General features: G+C 43.0%; 1 protein-coding gene across 1 annotated transcript in view; it reads right to left on the bottom strand.

The window, feature by feature from the left end:
• The window catches only part of LOC141128834 (arylsulfatase D-like), a 146,653-nt gene extending 123,583 nt beyond the window's left edge, over positions 1-23,070 (bottom strand). The window contains exon 1 of the mRNA XM_073616387.1: positions 22,876-23,070. The gene's annotated coding sequence lies outside the window, so the exon portion shown is untranslated. The remainder of the gene's footprint in view (positions 1-22,875) is intronic.
• Between the last annotated feature and the right edge of the window lie 1,425 nt (positions 23,071-24,495).

Genomic DNA, 24,495 nt, shown 5'->3' with positions numbered 1-24,495 from the left:
AGTATATTGGATTTTCTTTTTGGACACTAGAATTCCGTCAGGTTTAAATTATGAATGGGACGTTTCCCATTTTTATGATTCATTTTTTCCTGATTAACATTCCCTCTCCTACTACTATTTTTCTTTCATAAGCTTGGAGATCCATACATATATATACATGTTTCTGTTTATATATCAATCATGCTATTATCATATTTACCCCTATATATATATATATATATATATATATACACATTTTTTCAAATCCATTTTATTGATTGTTACTGTCAGTAATGTGTTTGTCCATATTATCGACATAGCTATATTTATAGGCACCATTATGGTTGCTCATTATTTTGAATACATGACAATGCCTCCTCTCCTCCTCTTTGTTGGTTTCATTCTGAGGTGCTGTTTGGTTGGATTCCGTTTAGGTTCTCATGTAATGGCACTAATATTTATATCTATAATTATATTTATAGCACAGCCACATTATCAGAACCGTCCAAGAGAGTTCCTTTTATGGGGTGTAGAGTGATTTCATCTATCATTTATACACTTCATTCAAACGCCCCATATCTTAGATTTAGGTTTCGGATGATTATATATACATTTTGTATATCTTATAGTGCAGTATTTTTAACTGTGTATCTGTGTTGGATTGTTTATTATTTTTCAGTTTATTAAAGTTTTGTAAACATTATTCTTGTTTATATTATTATTTTGGAGTATTTGTTTGTGATATACCTGTGTTTCTCCCTAGATCCTGGGCCAAGAGACTATGGACTATTTATATCAATTATTGCGTGTCTCTTTTTCTCTATGTCCGTTTAAACCGTTTGAGATCTCGGCACTGGTTATGGGGATTTACTGTTGTAATTAATTTTTGAACACATTATATATTTGTTTATGAATTACTCACCCATGCTTCCAACAAATCAATATTTTGTTACAATCTCCATCTTTAGACACAATTAGATATCTATTCTTTTCTGTTGCATTAGCTCACCTTCTTTGCACTACATCGATTTTTTATTTACAACTATGTATTTTAATTTTCTGTACAGATCTGAACATAGTTCATACCAATATATGCCCGTCACTATACACATTTTTCGTTCTTCATTCATATATATTGTTCTCATCATTCATATAGCTTTATATAGGTAATGATGTATATTTGACACAGTTTTATTGGTAACACCATATACTAGTTATATATTTTTTACTTAAAATACCGCATAAGCGGCTTATCCAGCCACAGCAAGGCACAAAGGATATATGTATAAAAAAAAAAATTTAAAAGTGATTATAAGGTGCAATGTGTAAATAATATATTAGATGTATACCATTAGAATAGGAGTAGTGATGATTAAACTACTAACTGTATATATAATAAATGAAAAATTATGTAAATTATGTAAATAATCTGAAATTTACCGTGTAAAAAATATATATAAATAATATCACAGTGATAAGTGCAAAAAATACAACAAAGTGCCAAGTGCCACACAATGAGTGTGAATATCAAATCCAAGATGTGATACGTGGTTATTAAAGTCCAGTTTATGAAAGAAATGCACATAAAGTCCATAAAAACGGTTCATAAAAAATCCAAGGTGCGTGCATTAATCTTAGTGCTTAGTGCTCAGAATTCCATGCTCAAGTGCCATCCAGTGACCCCCTGGGGACAGCCGTTCACCTCAGAGCATGCAACTCAGCTGTGAGACTGAATCTAAACACGCTTATGAGCCATCCCACGGCTCAGTGATGGAATCCAGATACACAGTATTCAGCAGCAGCTCCACAGTTATGAATAAAGGAAAAGAAAAAGAAAAACTGGATAGTGTGATATCGTTTATAAATGTTTATTGGAATAAAAGCTCCCCACATTAGGGTACTCACATTTGCAAGGTGCGTGAGTGCACCAATCTGATAACAGTCTCCAAAGTTTGCCTCAAAGTTTGCCTGTCAGGAGGGATAAGCTGTGCATCTCATCTCAGTGGAGTGAAAGGCTCCGTGCTCCATCCTGGCCCCTCCCCTACGCGTGTTTGACACAGGGTCACGTGTCTTCATCACTCTCACTTGCCTAGCAGCCAGTACGTAGCACGAACAAAAGTCTCTGCCACAGACTTGCTTGAAACAAACCTGTACGATCCTCTGCCACAGGATGTATTGGTTCACAATGAATGTCAGACACAGTACTTGGACCTCTAAGCCAACGCAGTACTATGCTGTAGGATCACTTTAGGATACGTCCTCCAACCGAGTCACCAGGCCCCTCTCCAGACCAGCACTCTGCATGATCCTTCCATGATGGGTCCTCCCCTGGGATCTCCTCGGTTGTCCAGCTTCTTCACTCTGGAAAGACAGCTCAGGACCATTCCTCAGCTGCTGTGGTAGGCCCCAGACAGGCTTCTGGGCCCACCCACACGCCGCAGCAACATGGGCCTCCGGAACGGAGGACCACGAGGTAGTACACATACCTGTCAGCCAGGAGGGCCAGCAGGTGGCTGAAAATGAACCCCAGAACATGGCGTCTGTCCCATAAATACCCTCTCCCAGAATGGAATTTGGAGGACCACCACCACCGAGTTGTCTCCGGGACAGAGGAGCACTCATTCGCTTCAACATGTTGCTTTTCCAACACCCGCCGATGGTGACAACGACACCCACCGGCACAATGTGGAACCACACGCAACGTCAGCCAAGCTGGAACAGAGGTAAATCTAACTTCCTATAACGAGCAATTCACTAAATTTACCTATCAAATGATAGATCGTAAATCTACCAGCGCTACATACTCCCCCCACTACAATAGACGTTGTTCCCAACGTCTGTCCAAAAATAATGATAATAGCTCCCAAGCCTGGGAGTAGGTATTTGAGCTTTAAAACTTGGATTAGATAAAGAAGAAGGAAAGACAGTGGAAATACATTATAAGATTAACATCTATAAAACAATATGTTCACGTCCGTAAACAAAACCATCCTATGAGTGTACATAACCTCACTGTCTATCTAGCTGAAAATCCTAACAGCTTGATAGAGGATCAAATGGTTCCTGAAAAGGAAAGCATATTAACACACATATATCCTGTGAGACTCTCTTCCCATAATCTATATCAAAAATAATCTTTAGGAGTCCATCCCTGTATAAATTTTTTTCTTCAAATGAAAGAAATCCAGCTAGCAAAAAGAAGTCCTTGGATTTGAAACACTGAGATGAATATCCAGATCTTGACCACGAAGATCTCTTTATACTGACACTAACTAACTAATGCCAAAGTTCTTTTGTCCATAATCACCAATAAAACTGGGGATCTGGCAAGGTCAGTGTCTTTCCCAGTTTATCTACTGTGGTAATGAAATATACAACGTCCTCTTTTCCGGGCCTGCAGATAACTACTTTGTCAGCATAGATGTGCCGACCGAAGTTCCAGTGCATAAAACATCCATTAAAACGTTCATCCATTTTAACAGAACATCCAGTCTTTCGGAAAGGCTTAGGCACAGGCAAATAGTCCCAAACAGATTCACTGTACCAAAGTTCCCGGTTAACTTCAATCACTTGCATTATATCCTGAGGGACATAAGGGAACTCCAAGCCATATTCCGTAGCTACACGCTTGTTCAACATTCTCTGCAAACGTGCAAGTTTGGACAAGGATCTGTTTTTCCCCATGCCAGGAGGCACACATGAATCCAATGATTTGCTCACCATAGACCCAGCCGGTGTCTGAAGTGAACTAACAACTTTTGGCAATGTCTCATTTACAGTGCTGTGTGGCTCCACACAGGATGACGTCTTCCCAGAACTCAGGGCTGTCCATTCAGGGAAAGTCATAGCAGAGGCGACATCCTCGCCTTGTGCCCATAACATTGTGACAGGAGGGCCAGCAGGTGGCTGAAAATGAACCCCAGAACATGGTGTCTGTCCCATAAATACCCTCTCCCAGAATGCAACTCGGAGGACCACCTCCACCGAGTTGTCTCCGGGACAGAGGAGCACTCATTCGCTTCAACACGTTGCTTTTCCAACACCCGCCGATGGTGACAATGACACCCACCGGCACAATGTGGAACCACACGCAATGTCAGCCAAGCTGGAACAGAGGCAAATCTAACTTCCTATAACGAGCAATTCACTAAATTTACCTATCAAATGGTAGATTGTAAATCTACCAGCGCTACATATATTAACATATAAATTAAGTATTTCATTCAATTTTTTTCTTTTTATTTATTTGTCCGTTGTCTCTATATCTATCACATCATGGGTGTCTCGACTTTATATCAGCCACTTAGTAACGAGCGCTGAGATCTCACACGGTTGGTCTTCAGCTGTTTTGTATTATCTCATCCTCATTTGATCACATGTTTTTAGCATTTCAAGTATATATGTGCTTATCACTCCCATGTTAGTCAGCTATGAGTAAGCACTTTGTATAAGTGTGAAACACATCAGCTGTTGTGCTGTACCAATCCAGTGGTGTCTCATGTACCCTATGATCCTGTTTTACAAATAAAAAGAAGAATTTAATCTGTTTATCCCGGTGTGCGGCTGTCCAGATCTTCTCATTCATCCACACCCAATAAAATATATATTTATAGGAAATACATAGTGAGATGACTATCAACATAGCTGTTCTAAAGTATGTTTGTATACTATACGGGACAAGATTGCCTCCTGTTTCTTAAAAGAACTAGTCTTTCCTGCCTTCATTAGTATGTCAAAGCCAAACGTTAGGCATTGTAAAAGCATTGTAATAAGATTGCCCCTTTGTCTTTAGACGTTGGGTGAAAAAGGTGGTGACTAGGTGTCTCCATTTGGTTATAGGGCTTTAGCATACTAATTTGAGGACTGTTTACCCAAAAGTCTAGGAACGTGGCAGACTAAACACACATATATATGCTGTAGACATCAGGTCAATCATAATTAATAGGGATGAGCTTCGTGTTCGAGTCGAACCCATGTTCGACTCGAACATCGGCTGTTCGATCGTTCGCCGAATTGCGAACGTTATGGGCCGTTCGCGCTAAATTCGTGTGGCGCGTCACGGCCCATAATTCACTGCGGCATCGCAGTGCATTGCTGGCTGATGATTGGCCAAGCATGCACTATGACCCGCATGCTTGGCCAATCACAGCGCCGTCAGTAGAGAGAGCTGTAATTGGCCAAAGCCAGGGTGGCTTTGGCCAATTATGGCTCAGGGGATTTAGTACACACCCCACACTATATAAGGCCGCCTGCACGGCGGCCCTGTGTAGTGTGTGTTCCGGTGTGCTGAGAGATAGAGAGAGAGAGAGACAGTGTCATTTGATTTGAGTTAGATAGATTAGGCAGAACAGTCAGTCAGTTAGCTGCACTTACAGTGTATTGTGTATATATATGCATCCCAGGTGTTGCATATATATATATACACTGTATTCAGTTTAGCTAGATCCGTTCCTGTTATCTTCTATCTAGACTATTTACATTTAATGCAGTGCGTCCTGCTCACAGTGTTCAGCTAGATCCGTTCCTGCTATTTACATTTAGTGCAGTGCGTCCTGCTCACAGTGTTCAGCTAGATCCGTTCCTGTTATCTTCTAGACTATTTACATTTAGTGCAGTGCGTCCTGCTCACAGTGTTCAGCTAGATCCGTTCCTGCAATTTACATTTAGTGCAGTGCGTCCTGCTCACAGTGTTCAGCTAGATCTGTTCCTGCTATTTACATTTAGTGCAGTGCGTCCTGCTCACAGTGTTCAGCTAGATCCGTTCCTGCTATTTACATTTAGTGCAGTGCGTCCTGCTCACAGTGTTCAGCTAGATCCGTTCCTGTTATTTACATTTAGTGCAGTGCGTCCTGCTCACAGTGTTCAGCTAGATCCGTTCCTGCTATTTACATTTAGTGCAGTGCGTCCTGCTCACAGTGTTCAGCTAGATCCGTTCCTGTTATCTTCTAGACTATTTACATTTAGTGCAGTGCGTCCTGCTCACAGTGTTCAGCTAGATCCGTTCCTGCTATTTACATTTAGTGCAGTGCGTCCTGCTCACAGTGTTCAGCTAGAGCCGTTCCTGCTATTTACATTTAGTGCAGTGCGTCCTGCTCACAGTGTTCAGCTAGATCCGTTCTTGTTATCTTCTAGACTATTTACATTTAGTGCAGTGCGTCCTGCTCACAGTGTTCAGCTAGATCCGTTCCTGCTATTTACATTTAGTGCAGTGCGTCCTGCTCACAGTGTTCAGCTAGATCCGTTCCTGTTATCTTCTAGACTATTTACATTTAGTGCAGTGCGTCCTGCTCACAGTGTTCAGCTAGATCCGTTCCTGTTATCTTCTAGACTATTTACATTTAGTGCAGTGCGTCCTGCTCACAGTGTTCAGCTAGATCCGTTCCTGTTATCTTCTAGACTATTTACATTTAGTGCAGTGCGTCCTGCTCACAGTGTTCAGCTAGATCCGTTCCTGTTATCTTCTAGACTATTTACATTTAGTGCAGTGCGTCCTGCTCACAGTGTTCAGCTAGATCCGTTCCTGTTAAATTCCTACTGACAGGCAGGCTTGTCTGGTTACAGTATATAAAGCTACCTGAAGAAAATTACAGGTGTTCTATTTGATCCTATTAGTACCACGGTCAGGCAGCTAGACTATTTACATTTAGTACAGTGCGTCCTGCTCACAGTGTTCAGCTAGATCCGTTCCCGTTATCTTCCTACTGACAGGCAGGCTTGTCTGGTTACAGTATATAAAGCTACCTGAAGAAAATTACAGGTGTTCTATTTGATCCTATTAGTACCACGGTCAGGCAGCTAGACTATTTACATTTAGTACAGTGCGTCCTGCTCACAGTGTACAGCTAGATCCGTTCCTGTTATCTTCCTACTGACAGGCAGGCTTGTCTGGTTACAGTATATAAAGCTACCTGAAGAAAATTACAGGTGTTCTATTTGATCCTATTAGTACCACGGTCAGGCAGCTAGACTATTTACATTTAGTACAGTGCGTCCTGCTCACAGTGTTCAGCTAGATCCGTTCCTGTTATCTTCCTACTGACAGGCAGGCTTGTCTGGTTACAGTATATAAAGCTACTTGAAGAAAATTACAGGTGTTCTATCCCAGCTTAGTGCAGCTACAGGCCATTAGTATGTCTGGAAGGCCAAGAAGTAGAGGCAGACAGTCACAAGCCAATAAGAGAGGGCAAGCAGGCTCTGTGTCTAGTGCTGGTCGTGGAGACGGTGCATCCTCATCAGCACGTGGCCATGGGACACGCTTGGCCTTTTTTTCGGCAGCTGGCCGTGTTGAGCCGCAACATGCGGAAGACTTGGTCGAGTGGATGACCAAGCCGTCCTCATCCTCCTCATCCTCTCTCACCCATGCCCAGGGTGCTTTGTCTGGCAAAGCAGCGGCCTCTTCCCTCAGCTCAATGTCATCAGTGACTCCTTCCCTAGCTCCACCATGTCCTCATGAGGATTCCCTCGAACTGTTTGACCACAGTGTTGGGTACATGCTCCAGGAGGATGCCCAGCGTTTGGAAGGCTCTGATGACGATACTGAGCTCGATGAAGGCAGTAACATGAGCACGGACAGAGGGGGTGCCCAAGAAGGACAGCAATCTGGCAGTCATGCTCCCCCTGCTGCAGCATACTGCCAGGTTTGCTCCAGTGATGAGGAGGGAGGGGATGATGAGGTCACTGACTCAACGTGGGTACCTGATAGGAGAGAGGAGGAGGAGGAGGAGGAGGAGGAGGCGGCGGCACATCACCAACGAGGCAGGATGCCCTCCAGGGGCCAGCCTAAGGGCAGCACATTGACTGCATCACACCCCAAAGCTCCACATGTGCAGGGCGCTGCAGTCTCTGCGCGTTATTCAAAAAGTTCTTTGGTGTGGGCCTTTTTTGAGACGAGTGCATCAGATTGCACCGCTGCTATTTGCAACATATGTCTCAAGCGTATCTCGCGTGGCCAAAACATCTCCCGCTTGGGTACCACATGCTTGACCAGACATATGTTGACCTGCCATGCAGTTCGTTGGCAAGCGTATCTAAAAGACCCACACCAAAGAACAAAGAGGATCTCTCCTTGCTCCTCATCAGCTGAGATTTCCAACCCCACTAGACCTTCAGTCCTCTCTGAGACCTGCAGTGAGAGGAATGAAGGTGTAGAATTAGGTGTGTCACAGCCAAGTACTTGTGGGCAATCTGCTTTTGGTACACCGACGTCAGATTGTACCAGGCAAATTTCCCTGCCCCAGCTGCTGCACCGCCGAAAGAAGTTTGCTCCCAGCCATCCACATGCCCAGCGGTTGAATGCTAGCTTGGTAAAATTGCTAGCACTTCAACTGCTGCCTTTTCAGTTGGTAGACTCTGCCCCCTTCCGTGAGTTTGTGGAATGTGCGGTTCCTCAGTGGCAGGTACCCAAACGCCACTTTTTCTCACGGAAGGCGATTCCGGCTCTCTACCGGCATGTGGAAGGCAATGTCCATGCCTCGCTGGACAGGGCGGTCAGCGGTAAGGTGCATATTACCGCTGACTCATGGTCCAGCAGGCATGGACAGGGACGTTACCTAAGTTTCACGGCGCATTGGGTGACTCTGCTGGCAGCTGGGAAGGATGCAGGACAAGGTGCAGTAGTGTTGGAGGTTGTTCCGCCACCACGCCTCCAAAATGCTGATTGTGACACACCTCTCTCCTCCACCCCCTCCTCTTCTTCTTCCTCCATGGCCTCTTCCTCGGAACCAGCGGTGCTCCGTAGGCGTTCAAGGGGCTACGCAAGTACGCAGGCCAAAAGATGCCATGCGGTGCTTGAGCTGGTGTGCTTGGGGGACAGGAGCCACACTGGGGCAGAGGTTCTGTCAGCTCTGCAGGGGCAGGTTCAGAGGTGGTTGACGCCATGCCAACTTAAGGCAGGAATGGTGGTTTGCGACAATGGCACCAACCTCCTCTCTGCCCTCCGACAGGGACAAATGACCCATGTGCCCTGTTTGGCTCACGTGCTTAACTTGGTGGTGCAGCGGTTCTTGGGCAGGTACCCGGGCTTACAGGATGTCCTGAGGCAGGCCAGGAAAGTCTGTGTGCATTTCCGCCGGTCATATAATGCCAGTGCTCGGCTGACGGACCTCCAAAAGGAGTTTAACCTGCCCAAGAACCGCCTAATCTGTGACATGCCCACCAGGTGGAACTCAACGTTGGCCATGCTGCAGCGGCTGCACACGCAGCAGAGGGCCATCAATGAGTACCTGTGCGACTATGGCACCAGGACAGGGTCAGGGGAGCTTGTTTTTTTTTCCCCACGCCAGTGGGCCATGATCAGGGATGCATGCACTGTCCTGTCACCATTCGAGGAGGCCACGAGGATGGTGAGCAGTGACAGTGCATGCATCAGTGACACTGTCCCCCTTGTCCACCTGTTGGAGCACACGCTGCGTGGAATAATGGACAGGGCACTTGAGGCAGAACAGAGGCAGGAAGAGGAGGACTTCCTTAGCTCTCAAGGCCCCCTTTATCCAGACAGTGTTCCTGCGTGCCCGCCGATCACACAGGAAGAGGACGAGGAGGAAGAGGAGGAGGAGGAAGATTGTGTCAGTATGGAGGTGGAGCCTGGCACTCAGCATCAGCAGCAGTCTTTAAGGGATCAGTCCCAAGAAACACATGGACTTGTACGTGGCTGGGAGGAGGTGGCTGCGGACTATGTCATTCTTAGTGACCCAGAGGACTCCGGACCGAATGCCTCAGCAAACCTACGCTGCATGGCCTCCCTGATCCTGCAAAGCCTGCGTAAGGATCCTCGTATTCGTGGTATCAAGGAGAAGGACCAATACTGGCTGGCAACCCTCCTTGATCCACGTTACAAGGGTAAGGTTGCGGACCTTATCTTGCCATCGCAGAGGGAGCAGAGGATGAAACATCTTCGGGAGGCCTTGCAGAAAGGTCTGTGCAACGCGTTCCCAGAGACTGGGAGGTTACAAACTCCTGTTTCTGGACAACGTGTTGCTGAGGCTTCGGTCAGTCAAAGAAGGAGCGGTGGAGAAGGTGGCCGTCTGACCGATGCGTTCAGACAATTTTTTGGTCCGCAGCCCCAAGGTATGATCGGTTCCAGCAACCATCGCCAGCGTCTGTTTTACATGGTGCAGGAATACCTAGGGGCAAGATCAGACTTGGACACCTTTCCCACCGAAAATCCTCTGGGTTACTGGGTCTTGAGGATGGATCACTGGCCAGAGCTTGCACAGTATGCAATTGAGCTACTGGCCTGTCCTGCATCCAGCGTTCTTTCGGAACGCACATTCAGTGCTGCTGGAGGCGTGGTAACCGATCACAGGGTGCGTCTGTCCACCGACTCGGTTGATCGGCTGACCTTCATAAAAATGAATGAGTCTTGGATCACCACCAGCTACCAAGCACCTGATGCTGATGTAACCGAATAATTTTTTTTGAAATCTCAGATCCCTTCAAAGACTGCCTATGCTGATGCTGAGTGACTATCCCTGAGTAATTATCCTCTTCCTCCTCAATCATCACGCTGATAGCTTGTAAGAACATTTTTGGTTCTGGGCGCCACCACCAGTGCCTAAGGCACAATTTTTCAGCCCCTGTTTAACAGGGGCGTGTAATTACAATTTTTGATGTAATACTTTGCAGCAGGGCTCGTTCCTGCATTCCAACTAGAGTGTCTGTGAGGGGTTGCAGTGTTGTGGCACCAGCACCAGTGCCTAAGGCCCAATTTTTCTGCCCCTGTCTAACAGGGGCGTGTAATTACAATTTTTGATGCAATACTTTGCAGCAGGGCTCGTTCCTGCGTTCCAACTAGAGTGTCTGTGAGGGGTTGCAGTGTTGTGGCACCAGCACCAGTGCCTAAGGCCCAATTTTTCTGCCCCTGTCTAACAGGGGCGTGTAATTACAATTTTTGAAGCAATACTTTGCAGCAGGGCTCGTTCCTGCGTTCCAACTAGAGTGTCTGTGAGGGGTTGCAGTGTTGTGGCACCAGCACCAGTGCCTAAGGCCTAATTTTTCAGCTCCTGTTCAACAGGGGCATGTAATTACAATTCTTGATCTAATATTTCACAGCAGGGCCCTGTGAGGGCTTACAGTGTTGTGGCCACAGCAACACCTAAGGCCCAAATTTCTGCTGAGTATATAGGGCAGGACCCTACTTTCAAACATCTAACTTACAAACGACTCCTACTTGCAAACGGAAGGAGACAACAGGAAGTGAGATGAAATCTACCCCTAGGAAGGGAAATTCTCTCCTGTAAGAGTTAATATGGGAAAACAATTTCTCCTTTCCACTGATGCTTTCCAATCCTTGTTCCACAAAAAAACCCAAATTTTCAAAAAACATTTTTCATTGGGACAAAAAAGTGAGGTGAAATCTTCTGAAGAGGAGGAAAGACAGCAAAACAAATGTCACAGGGGTGATAACCCTTCCCTATGTTTTCCAAAAAGCTTAGAAAAGATTTTTTGGCTGGAGCTAAACACGATAAAAATGTTCAAAATTACAAACAGATTCTACTTAACAACAAACCTACAGTCCCTGTCTTGTTTGCACCGCCTGTATACTGCTGTTCAGAGTATATAGGGCCTGGTGGCCCCACACCTTTCCTTATTTTAATTTGGGTGCGGGGTTCCCCTTAATATCCATACAAGACCCAAAGGGCCTGGTAATGGACTGGGGGGTACCCATGCCGTTTGTCTCACTGATTTTCATCCATATTGCCATGACCCGACATGACATTAAACCCGCAAGCAGTTTTAAATGAGATTTTTTCCTTTAAAAATGACATTTGGTGCAGGGACTGTTCTAAACATGGGAAACACGCGTCACTTTACAGGCATACTATAGACACCCCCCAGGTACGATATTTAAAGGAATATTTCACTTTTTTTTTTTTTACTTTAAGCATCATTAAAATCACTGCTCCCGAAAAAACGGCCGTTTTTAAAAGTTTTTTTTGCATTGATACATGTCCCCTGGGGTAGGACCCGGGTCCCCAAACCCTTTTTAGGACAATACCATGCAAATTAGCCTTTAAAATGAGCACTTTTGATTTCGAACGTTCGAGTCCCATAGACGTCAATGGGGTTCTAACGTTCGTGCGAACTTTCGGTCCGTTCGCGGGTTCTGGTGCGAACCGAACCGGGGGGTGTTCGGCTCATCCCTAATAATTAATATGGGATAAGCATCATAGCAAAGTAGGACTAGAGTTCCATCCTTTCTTGAGAGAGTTATGATTGTGTCATAAGCCAAATGGAGGGAACTGGTATAATAATGCCAGAGAAGGGACACTTGGGGAAAGCTGGACTGTAGACTGGATGGAGGAGAGACTTGATGGGAGGCTTGACTAGAGACTTGATTGGAAGACCTTGACTGGAGGCTGTCTATGGAGAGTGGTAATATTGGATGCGCTTGCTAGCTAGATATCTTGCCAGTTTATGATTGCTGGACTTTTGTCTTTGGTTTCTTAGGTATGTCTTCCATGGGGCAGAAGTTGTATTGCTTGATGGTATAGGGCAGTGGTTCTCAACTCCTGACCCACTAACAGGCCAGGTTTGCAGGATAACTGAAATACATCACAGGTGATATCATTTGCTGCTCAGTGATTGCAGTATTCTAGTCTGCATCTCCCCAAGGTAATACTTAAATTCTGGCCTGTTAGTGGGTCCTGAGGACCGAAGTTGAGAACCACTGGTATAGGGTCTTATTGCTGCTAATTTTTGCCTGTGATTTATATGCCTCTTGAAAATTGGTTATTGTTACTATGTCGTTTAAGTAATATTTCCTTATCAGTAACAAAGCTGTTCATACTAATTCTTTGTATAATATAATCTTTTCCACCTACAGTTTATGTGTTTCATTGCTGACCTACCCCTAAAAGAACAGTGAGAAGTGGGAGTGGAACAATACTATTGATATTATTTATTAATATTTGTTAACTACCCCCCCACTTTCTTACACATGGATGTCATCCACCCACTATGTTCTTCTCCCTTTCTTTATCTTGTGCTTCCACAACATTGCATAGCTTCTCTCTAGCCATGCTTCTTGCGATATGGCCAGAAAATTGGCATTTCCTCATCAATCTATTAGAAGTGGTTTTGCTTGATTGGGGTGCAAATAAATTGCTCACTTTGCAATTGCAGTTAAACTCTGCAAGGGAATTATCCTCAGAGATAAGTGAATGAGGTGAAGCCCATTATCCTTTCATGTGCAAACAAAAATGCATTTCTTTCCTTGAAAGTGATTGGGTATTCTTTGCAAAATGAGGATTAACCACATTTTCTTGTGTAAAATCTTGCAGAATAGAACTTCATTTGCAAAGTGAACAGTGTATTTGACTTTAGTAAATCAACCCAATTAACTCTTTACAGCACCTGTTCATTCATACCAAGTCTGTTTAGCTGATTTTCAAGTTTGTCCTGTAGTACTAAACAGTTCAAAACATGCTTTTTTCTAAGCGCAGAGCGCCTCTCGCTTGTGCCAGATCACATAACTAGTACGTGATCGAGCACTTCTGAGTAGGGGGTGTGCAAACGCTCGCCACCTGTGCAGTGATTAGTCACAGAACAAGCCGATCAGCAGACGCCGGCCAATGGATGACCACCAATGCCCGCTGATCAGGGAGGAGGAAGAAGACAGGGCAAACTCTGTGAGTGTAAACAATACAGAGCTCTGTCCTGTCAGTGGGGATGTGGCGGTTTTTGTTTTCCTGGAAAGCAGGGAAGAAAAACCGTCACATGCTTTGGTAAAAGCAACACACAGTACACTCATAAACACAGGTTATGTACACATTTAACCCTTTGATCGTCCTAGATATTAACCCCTTCTCAGCCAGTTTCATTAGTACAGTGACAGTGCATATTTTTAGCACTGATCACTGTATTAGTGTCACTGGTTCCCACAAAGTGTCAGTTAGTGTCAGACTGTCCGCCATACTATTACAGTCCCACCACAAGTCGCTTGATAGACGCTATAACGTTCATGTAAACTAATCAATATTCGCTTATTGGGATTTTTTACCAAAAATATGTAGCAGAATACATAAATATTGGCCTCAATTTATGAAGAAATTAGATTTTTTTTAAAATTTTTTGTTTTATAACAGAAAGTAAAACATATTGTTTTTTTCAGAATTTTCTGTGTTTTTTGTTTATAGTGCAAACTTTGGGGGTTGTATAGATAAGGGGAGGGACTTTGGACTTTTTAGGCACAGTAAAACAGGAATTAATACTGTACCTAAAAGGTCCAAAGTCCCTCCCCTTATCTATACAATTAATTCCTAGGACGTGGCACTCTTTTACCTTACTTGTATCCACAGTATCAATCTGTGCTATGATACAATCCAATTGTTCATTAAACTTTGGGGGTTATTTACGAAAGTCAAATCCACTTTGCACTGAAATTGCACTTGGAAGTGCAGTCACTCTAAAGGGGTAGATCTGAAATGAGTGGAAGCTCTGCTGATTTTATCATCCAATCATGTGCAAGCTAAAATGCTGTTTTTTATTTTCCTTGCATGTCCCCCTCGGATCTACAGCGACTTTACTTCCAAGTGCACTTTCAGTGCAAAGTGGATTTTCCTTTAGTAAATACCCCCCTTTGTCTCAACTGCAGTGCAATTTATCAGCTTATAAATTTTAATTTTCTAAAAAAGAGTGGAAAAAATGAAAGATAGAACAGTGTTTCTCATCTCCAGTCCTCAAGTCGTCCCAATATGTCATGTTTTCAGGATTTCCATTATTTTGCACAGGTGATTTGAACAGTTTCACTGCCTTAGTAATTACCACAGCCATTTCATCTGGGGAAAATCCTGAAAATATGACCTGTTGGGGCGCCTTGAGGACTGGCGTTGAGAAACACTGAGATAGAAGATGATCGATAGTTTAGGGCAACGGTTAACAGAGTCAGTTAGTGTCAGTTGGTGTTTGTTAGTGTTAGACTGTCCGCCATACTATCACAGTCCCCCCCAGCGGCTTAAATGAAAAAACTGAGCTCTGTTCAAAGCCACTGTATTAACAATCCAATGTTAAAACAGCGATTTCCCCCACTGAGCTATTGTGTTCTTACAGGGGGACGTTCCCCCACCTACGCACTCCGGTTAGCGCTCTCAGCCATTGACTGAGAGCGCTGATTGGGAGCTAGTCGGCTGCTGGTTTTCCAGTATGCATGTCCAACAGAAGCCGGCCGAACAGCCACCTTCTGTCAGACTGGCTGCCATGCACACATTCGGAATGTTGGATGTTTTTTATTGAACTGCCCTACGTCGCCCCGACATTCGGCCCGTGTGTACTAGGCTTGAGGGAAAACATGTTATTATAATGTTGTGAATTATTCCCGCACTATGGTAAATGTGGGTACTTTTAATTGACTGCTGCTGTGGTGAATTTGGCAAGATGTCCTGAACTTTAAATGGGGTGTGTGACCTCAACCAGTCGATATCTCAAATGAAATAATCTCTTCTACGTAAAACCTGCTTGGGCTACTAAGGTGCTGGGAAAGCCTTAAGAACTGGTTGTCAGATATCCAGAGAATAAAGGAGCTGTTGGAAATTGCCAGGATTCCTTTACCCAGTGAATTGCCCCCCCCCCCCCCCAGCCAGGCACACACTATCACAGTCACTTTTTGGCTCAATAACAAGTCTACGGGTATTCTTTTTTTTTTTTCATTTTTGGACTAACTGGGATGGAGTTGAGGGAATAGAGTGGGATACTCCAAAAAAGAATGATGTACAGGTTGAGGACAATAAACCTCCTTCTGTAGAGCTGAAGCAGAAGTTCTTGCACAAGAAGATTATGGACTTGTTTTTGTAATAGAAGAATTAAAAACAGCAAAAGCTTCTTTCTTTAAAGTAATCAGAGCAGAGTCCCTTCACGAAGAACTAGATAGACTGAACTCTTCAGGACCCTTCAGTGCCCTTTAGAAAAACACACAGTTAAATCTCCAACACCAGAGGGGTGACAGCAGCCCAAAAGTCTTTAAGATCTCTCACAGCAGTCTGTACTCACAAAAATCCAAGGAAAGTTTGTTGTCTCCTCCCAACATCCATGCAAAACCTTTCTCTTGTGATGAAGAACTCTAGTGGGGAATGTGGCGCTGTTCATAAGGTGTGTATTGGTAAGAAGTGTATAATATTAAAATAATGATATGAAAAAAAACAATAAATGAATATAAAACAAAACCTATCAAGTGCATATCTTATTTGTCAAGCATCACATGCTGTGAAAAGCAGAGGTGCAGAATGTGTGTTAGATAATCATATAGGAAATACGTGCAATCAAGAAATATTAAATTGTACCAACAGGTGAATGTGCGTGTTGGTGACGTGAGTAAGCAAAAAAGCAAAAAAACACATAAAAATGTCAAAATAAAACACAAATAACAACAATGGTGTGGTGAATAATCATGCACCAAAATGTTCATAAATCAAGTCCACATGATGTGAGTATCCAAAACTAAAAAACTAAAAAACTAAAAAACAGTGTGGAAAATCTTGGCAGTCCCAAAGAACCAAAAAATATTTCATAAAGTATCTATATATGTGATATTCGTGGTTAGTGACTCTTCTTCTGGAACCCCCACTTGTGTCCCCACTCACCGAAAGACCCAACCCCTGCAGGGGTAATGGGCAAGTGTAGATAAATCCCCTCCTGAGATCCGGTCAGTATCTCCTTCTATGGATCCAGGATCCCCTTCCTGTTGTGTGTTGTCTCAATTCCTTTAGAATCGTCCACCACAGCGTTTCCGTATGTATGGAGAAAAAATGAGCCTTATAGTGTGAATCCGAAAAAAATAGGTTTTTATTATAGCCAATCAGCTAATTTGGATAAATGCAAGTACAAGTAGCTAAAAACGACACTGTTCCGCCAGCTAAGCAAAGCCGATGGGGGAAACAGTGGCAAGGCAACGGCGTGCGTTCCACGGTCGGGCAGCCGAAAACCGGAATCAGACCAACAATAGGATGTGCAGCGACGTATGCGTACCAACGTGACCACGTGACACTGTTTTTTAGTTTTTTAGTTTTTTAGTTTTGGATACTCACATCATGTGGACTTGATTTATGAACATTTTGGTGCATGATTATTCACCACACCATTGTTGTTATTTGTGTTTTATTTTGACATTTTTATGTGTTTTTTTACATTTTTGCTTACTCACGTCACCAACACTCACATTCACCTGTTGGTACAATTTAATATTTCTTGATTGCACGTATTTCCTATATGATTATCTAACACACATTCTGCACCTCTGCTTTTCACACCATGTGATGCTTGACAAATAAGATATGCACTTGATAGGTTTTGTTTTATATTCATGTATTGTTTTTTTTCATATCATTATTTTAATATTATACACTTCTTACCAATACACACCTTATGAACAGCGCCACATTCCCCACTAGCGTTCTTCATTTTTCTTTGGATTACACTTCGGTGTTTGTCCATTTTTTTGGGGGGGCTGCAGTTCTCCTTTACATACCGTCCTAAGCGCGGAAATATTTTAGTCTATATCTTTCTCTTGTGATGCCAGACTAGATCTTCAGATGACAGCCCCTTAGTCAGCTTTCTGTAGCTTCAGCATCCAGGCCTGTCCTCCTCTGTTCTCTCTTTCCCCTCCCTCCCTGTCAGCTCGTGACAGTGCCCTCCCCCTCCCCCTGCTGGAATAACATTTACATATGTATACTATCAGCGCTGTCTCTTAATGCAGTGTGCCCCTGTGTGTGTGATTTATAAAAAAAAAAGGCGATTATACCTCATTTGTGAACGTCGATCGGCGATCTCTCCTCTCCCCGTCTGACAGATGCAAAGGGCGGGACCAAGATTCCCCTGCTGACATCAGTTGGGAGGGGAGGAGGAGAGGAGGAGAAAGCCAGTCGGTCACGTAATCGCCGATCGGCGCTCAGAAATTAGATATAATCTGCGTTTTTTAAATAAATCACACACACAGGGGCACACTGCATTAAGAGACAGCACTGATAGTATAAATATGTACATGTTATTCCAGCAGCAGGAGGGGGGAAGCGGGCACAGTCATGAGCTGACAGGGAGGGAGGAGGGAGAGTAGACAGAGGAGGACAGGAAAGCTGTGGATGACGGAGGCACATGACCATGGTGTTAGGGCTCAGCAGCCATGATGTACCATGGTCAGTTTACAGTGGGGAGGGTAGAAATTGACAGGATCAGCCAGGTATTTTAGGTGATAGAATGGGCCAAATTACACAGCACAGCATAGGTTAACAAACACTTTAATCTACCCCAATTGTAGCACCTATCTAGGAGGGTGCTACACAGCTCTAAAGTCAACATACTTCAGGTTTTCATTGATCCATATTCAAAGGTAACATTGGCTCTATGCTTTCTTTTTCAAACATTGGATTTACTTCTTTGTGTCCTTTGATGGTTAAAACCATAATTTATGTAATTTGATTGTTTATTTGTCTGGAGACTTTCTTGCCCTTTCCTGCTATTTTATTGCAGCTGGGATTTTCCTTGCATTCTGCAAGCAAAATTGTATCTTCTGCATAGTTTATTTTCTATATGATCTTTAAATTATCCACTGGAGGTGCCAACACCCTTACAAATACTTTGAAATATTTCACCTGCATAGTATTGAACAGCAGTGGAGACAGAACACATCCTCAGCTGATACCCCTTTATCCTGTTATCAGGTGTACTTATTTGATATCCAGTTAAATAAAAAAAAAAAAAATTCCTTGCGGTTTGTAATAGATAGTGGCTATCATACTGACTGCTTTTTCACATAAATCCCTTTTCAGTTTTTCCATGAAGATGTCATGACTCAATTAAATGCCTTAAATAAAATAGATAAGTTTCCTGATGCGTGTTAATCTGATTCGCTAGAAGTAAGGATGGGCGAACAGTTCGGACCGAGCATGAGTTCGGGCCGAACATTGACTGTTCGGAGAGTCTCCGAACAACTGAATTATAGGGATGGTCGTACTGCAAGGTTAATGCCATATAGTTCTGTGCGTTACTGTAAGTTTAACTCTGTATATTTCATTGCCTAACTCCCTATAGTTCTGTGCCTTACTGCACATTTGACGCAGTATATTGCAGTATATTATAGTGTATCCGTGGAGTGTGTCTGTGTCGTTTAAACTCAAATTAAAGTGCACCAAACACCACTTTCCATTGATTAAAGTGCATCCACATACACATTTACATATCTTTATTACATTTTGTTAATAAGCACCCCTTCTCCCCCCATCATGTCTGGGAGGACAACAAGGAGAGGCAGACGTTACCTTGGCACTGTAAGGGGGCCATCAGCGTATGTATCCACAAGCAAAGGTGGACGTGGTGGTCAGTCCTCAGGCAGGGCATCATTTCCTCTGTTTAGTGATGTTGCCCATGCTATCCCACCACAGCATGCAGAGGAAGTGGTGGACTGACTTACTAAACTGTCCTCACTCACCTCATCCTCTGTCACCCAAGCAGAGACTATTGTGCAGACCCCTGCACCCGCAGAGTGGCAAAACCTGCCTCCTTGTCCACAGTTATTCTTGCCATAGCCCAGCATCAGGCATGGAGGAGTCAGCAGAGTTATTTGAACACAGCGTCAGCCACTTGCTGCTTGATGATGCACAGCCATTACTCGGTTCAGATGTTGGTTCTGAGGTTGAGAAGGCAGGATCATGAGCCTACAGAGAGGGGAGAACACTGGTACACAAATTGGCAGTCATGTTCCCCCAGCCGCAGCCTATTGCCAAGTTGTTTCCAGTGGTATCGAGGATGGAGGGGATGATGATGACTTGACTTGGGTGCCAGATAGAGCAGAGGAGCTAAGTGAGGATTAGGCACAACCCCAACAAGGCAGTCATCATGGAAGAGTAGAGAGCAAGCACCCTATTCCATCACATTATGGAGCTGTTATCTCCCGATAGCAACAGTGCTATTTGCAAACTTTGTCTCAAGCACATCAAGTGTGGCAAAAACACCAACCTTTGGGTACCACATGCTTGACAAGGAATTTAACCTACCACCACTCAGCCCGTTGTCAGGAGCACCTAAAAGCCACACGAAAGGGGCACAAATCTGTCCCTCCTCCTTACTCACCTCAGTCTCTCCCTATATCAGACACTTATCTAGGATAAAAGTCTGGTATAGATGGATGGAATCCCTGCCCATTCGATTTACAAACAGGACAAAGCAGCTGGGAACTGTCATTTTGCCGGCTATTTAAACACAATTTTTCTTTGTATATGTCAGTTTTGCTGTAGTAGGTTGTATATATTGCACAGATGCTCCACTTCACAGGCAGGGTCAGGGCATTTCCCAGGCATGTTATTTAACCCCTTCCCTACCAGCCACCGCAGTTGTACTGCGGCAGGTTGGCTCCCCTGGGCGAAACGACGTTAGCTTACGTCGCTTCGCCTTTTGACCACTAGGGGGCGCGCGCTGAGTATGAACACTGATCTCTCTCTCCTCCTAGTCAGTCCCACCCCCCGACAATTAGAACACACACTAGGGAACACATTTAACTCCTTGATTGCCCCCCTAATGTTAACCCCTTCCCTGCCAGTGACATTTATACAGTAATCAGTGCATTTTTATAGCACTGATCGCTGTATAATTGTCACTGGTCCCAAAAATGTATCGAAAGTGTCCGATGTGTCCGCCGCAATATCGCAGTCCCAATAAAAATCGCTGATTACTGTCATTACTAGTAAAAAAAAAAAAATAATAATAAAAATGCCATAAATCTATCCCCTATTTTATAGAAGCTATAACTTAAGCGCAAACCAATCAATATACGCTTATTACGATTTTTTTTTTTAACAAAAATATGTAGAAGAATACATATCGGCCTAAACTGAGGAAAACATTTGTTTTTGTTTTTTTAAATTTGGGATATTTATTATAGCAAAAAGTAAAAGGTATTGTGTTTTTTTCAAAATTGTCGCTCTTCTTCTTTGTTTTATAGTGCAAAAAATAAAAACCAACCACAGAGGTTGTCAGTTTTGTTTGGGTACAACGTTGCAGGACCGCGCAATTGTCAGTTAAAGTGACGCAGTGCCGTATCGCAAAAAATGGCCTGGTCATTGAGCAGCCAAATCTAACGGGGCAGAAGTGGTTAAAGAAATTTAGCATTTTCAGCGTTTCACTTTAAGCATTGCTACAATTGCTGCTTACCGCCAAATGGAATTTAGAAAAAATGTTTTCCTTGATACATACATGTTCTCCAGGGCAGTGCCCAGCCATCCTATGGCATTGGCTGGACAATCCTTTGCCTTTTAGTCTAAAGGGGATTGTAGCTGTATTAGTGCAATTGTGACAGAGAAAATTGAGTACTGTCCGGGATTTTTTTTATTTGCACTCTGAGAGATTTTTTTTTTTTTTTTTTTGCTTTGTTTTAACATTTTACCTTCTGCTAAAACTTTTGTGAATCAGTACTGCTTGGACCTTGAAGAAGGGGACACACCCTGAAAGCTCGTCCATGAAAAATGATATGTTAGTGCAAATAAAAAAAGTATCACGGACAGTACTCAATTTTCCCTTTTAGTCTAGAAAATGGCCATTATGGTACTTTTTTTTACACTTGGCTTCAATTGGGTTTGGCACCTGATCTTTGGTGTTGTTCACTAAATCTGCCCCAAACTGAACTAGACAGCCATTCACTTAAGATGAGCATTGCAACAAAGATTGATCTATTACAATTTAATTATTATTATTATTATTTTTTTACTGGATTTCTTTTTTTACCACTTTAAGACCAGGCCTTTTCTGGAACATTTTGTTTACAAGTTTAAATGAGTATTTTTTGCTTGAAAATTACTTAGAATCCCCAAACATTATATATTCTTTTTAGCAGAGACCCTAGAGAATAAAATGGCGATCGTTGCATTATTTTATGTCACACCCTATTTGCGCAACAGTCTTTCAAAAGCAATTTTTTGGGGAAAAAATAAAATTTTTTGAATAAAGAAAAAACAAAGCAGTAAAGTTGGCCCAATTTTTTGTATAATGTGAAAGATGATGTTATGTCAAGTAAATAGATACCTAACATGTCATGCTTTAAAATTGCGCACGCTCGTGGAATGGCGACAAACTACTGTACTTAAAAATCTTCATAGGTGGCGCTTACATTTTTTTACAGGTTACCTGTTTAGCTTTACAATGGAGGTCTAGTGCTAGAATAATTTCTCCCCTTCTAATGATGTAAACATCCCTTGTAATAGAAATAGGAATGACAGGTCCTCTTTATTGAGAGATCTGAGGTCAAAAAGGGGAAAAATACCCCATCCCTTTAAAGCCAAAAGGCAGAAGTGAGATCAGACGTCGCTCCAGTCCTCCAAGGTCATAGAGCCGAGTGGGGGCTATCTTGGCCTCACTCGGTTTCCTGCCCAGGCACCCGACGGATCGAATCGGCTCCGGGCTGTCATATGCAGAGTCACTCACATTCCAAAAAATTCCAGGGTTATGGCAGCTAGCTGCTGCCATAACAATAGTATTTCACGTCAAAATAATGACAAAAATGTACTAGTGGTATACCTAAAAAAAAAAAAAATGTTTAAAAATGTTTTTAGAGTACTAAATGGTTAAAAACGAATTGATGAGATTTCCTTTCACTTCCTATCTAAGAGACAGAACGGTAGGTGAAAGGAAATCTCTCTAACATTAAGAAAAGGATTTGTCCCTCTCTTCCTATTGTGGCAAAAGCTGTAACATTTGTTAGTTCCCTTTGCTATCTCTCTGTGAAAAAGGTCACTAGGACAAATCGCGAGTTTTTCCAACGAGGACGCAGACAACAAGAAAAATCTAAACACTTTCACGCTCTATTCATAACCAATAACAAAGTTTTGGCTTTAGATATTCTGGCCCTGGAGGCTCTATACCTATGGGTGTCAGATTTATATGCAGCTCTAATCATGGAAATGAGAGGTACATCGTACTTACAAGATATCTGAAGACTGACTGTCTGCTCTTTTCAGCTGTGTTTAGCCTGGGAGGAGTTTCAGATATATATAGTTGTACAGTATATGTTTATGGGCTTTACATTGAAGAATGTAGATTTTCTAACATCTAACCAGCAGAACAGTAATAGCTAACTTTATAAAGGGGAAGCTCCCTTGCATGTAAGTTGTTGGAAATTGTTTAACCATAGTTAAACAAGACTGTTGTACTCAGACCAAATGGCTCACAGTTTAAAATGAAACTGTTAGCCAAATACAAATGCCTTGTGTGTGAAAGGTCACTTTGAACACCTTTGAGCTGTACGTAGAGATATTAACTAACAGCCTGAACATTACACATCTGAACACATAATCCAGTTCTCAACGGGTCAAAAAACATATTGTAGTATCCCCATTTATTTCCTTCAAAATTTATATCCACGAATCCACTAACTGTCCAAAAAAAATAAAAAAAATTAATATATATATATATATATATATATATATATATATATATATATATATATATATATATATATATACAGTGGGGACGGCAAGTATTCAGACCCCCTTACATTTTTCACTCTTTGTTATATTGCAGCCATTTGCTAAAATCATTTAAGTATTTTTTTTTCCTCATTAATGTACACACAGCACCCCATATTGACAGAAAAACACAGAATTGTTGACATTTTTGCAGGATTATTAAAAAAGAAAAACTGAAATATCACATGGTCCTAAGTATTCAGACCCTTTGCTGTGACACTCATATATTTAACTCAGGTGCTGTCCATTTCTTCTGATCATCCTTGAGATGGTTATACACCTTCATTTGAGTCCAGCTGTGTTTGATTATACTGATTGGACTTGATTAGGAAAGCCACACACCTATCTATATAAGACCTTACAGCTCACAGTGCATGTCAGCACAAATGAGAATCATGAGGTCAAAGGAACTGCCTGAAGAGCTCAGAGACAGAATTGTGGCAAGGCACAGATCTGGCCAAGGTTACAACAAAATTTCTGCTGCACTTAATGTTCCTAAGAGCACAGTGGCCTCCATAATCCTTAAATGGAAGACATTTGGGATGACCAGAACCCTTCCTAGAGCTGGCCGTCGGGCCAAACTGAGCTATCGGGGGAGAAGAGCCTTGGTGGGAGAGGTAAAGAAGAACCCAAAGCTCAATGTGGCTGAGCTCCAGAGATGCAGTCGGCAGATGTGAGTAAGTTGTAGAAAGTCAATCATCACTGCAGCCATCCACCAGCCAGGGCTTTATGGCAGAGTGGCCCGACGGAAGCCTCTCCTCAGTGCAAGACACATGAAAGTCTGTATGGAGTTTGCTAAAAAAATACCTGAAGGTCTCCAAGGTGGTGAGAAATAAGATTCTCTGGTCTGATGAGACTTCCTAGAGAACCGCTCTCAGACAGTGAAACTAGGAGCATTCACCTCGGAAACCCGGGCAATCTCCTGTGGAGTCCCTCAGGGTTCACCCTTGTCGCCAGTGCTATTCAACATCTACATCCGCCCTCTCCTCAAAATCATCAAAAAATCAGACCTCTGCTTCCACTCATACGCTGACGATACCCAAATCTACTTTCGCATCACCGGACAAAAAGACCACCA

The sequence above is a fragment of the Aquarana catesbeiana genome, linkage group LG02, assembly GCF_042186555.1.
Source record: "Aquarana catesbeiana isolate 2022-GZ linkage group LG02, ASM4218655v1, whole genome shotgun sequence".
Classification (NCBI taxonomy): Eukaryota; Metazoa; Chordata; class Amphibia; order Anura; family Ranidae; genus Aquarana; species Aquarana catesbeiana.
This window is presented reverse-complemented; position numbering and strand designations above follow the sequence as displayed.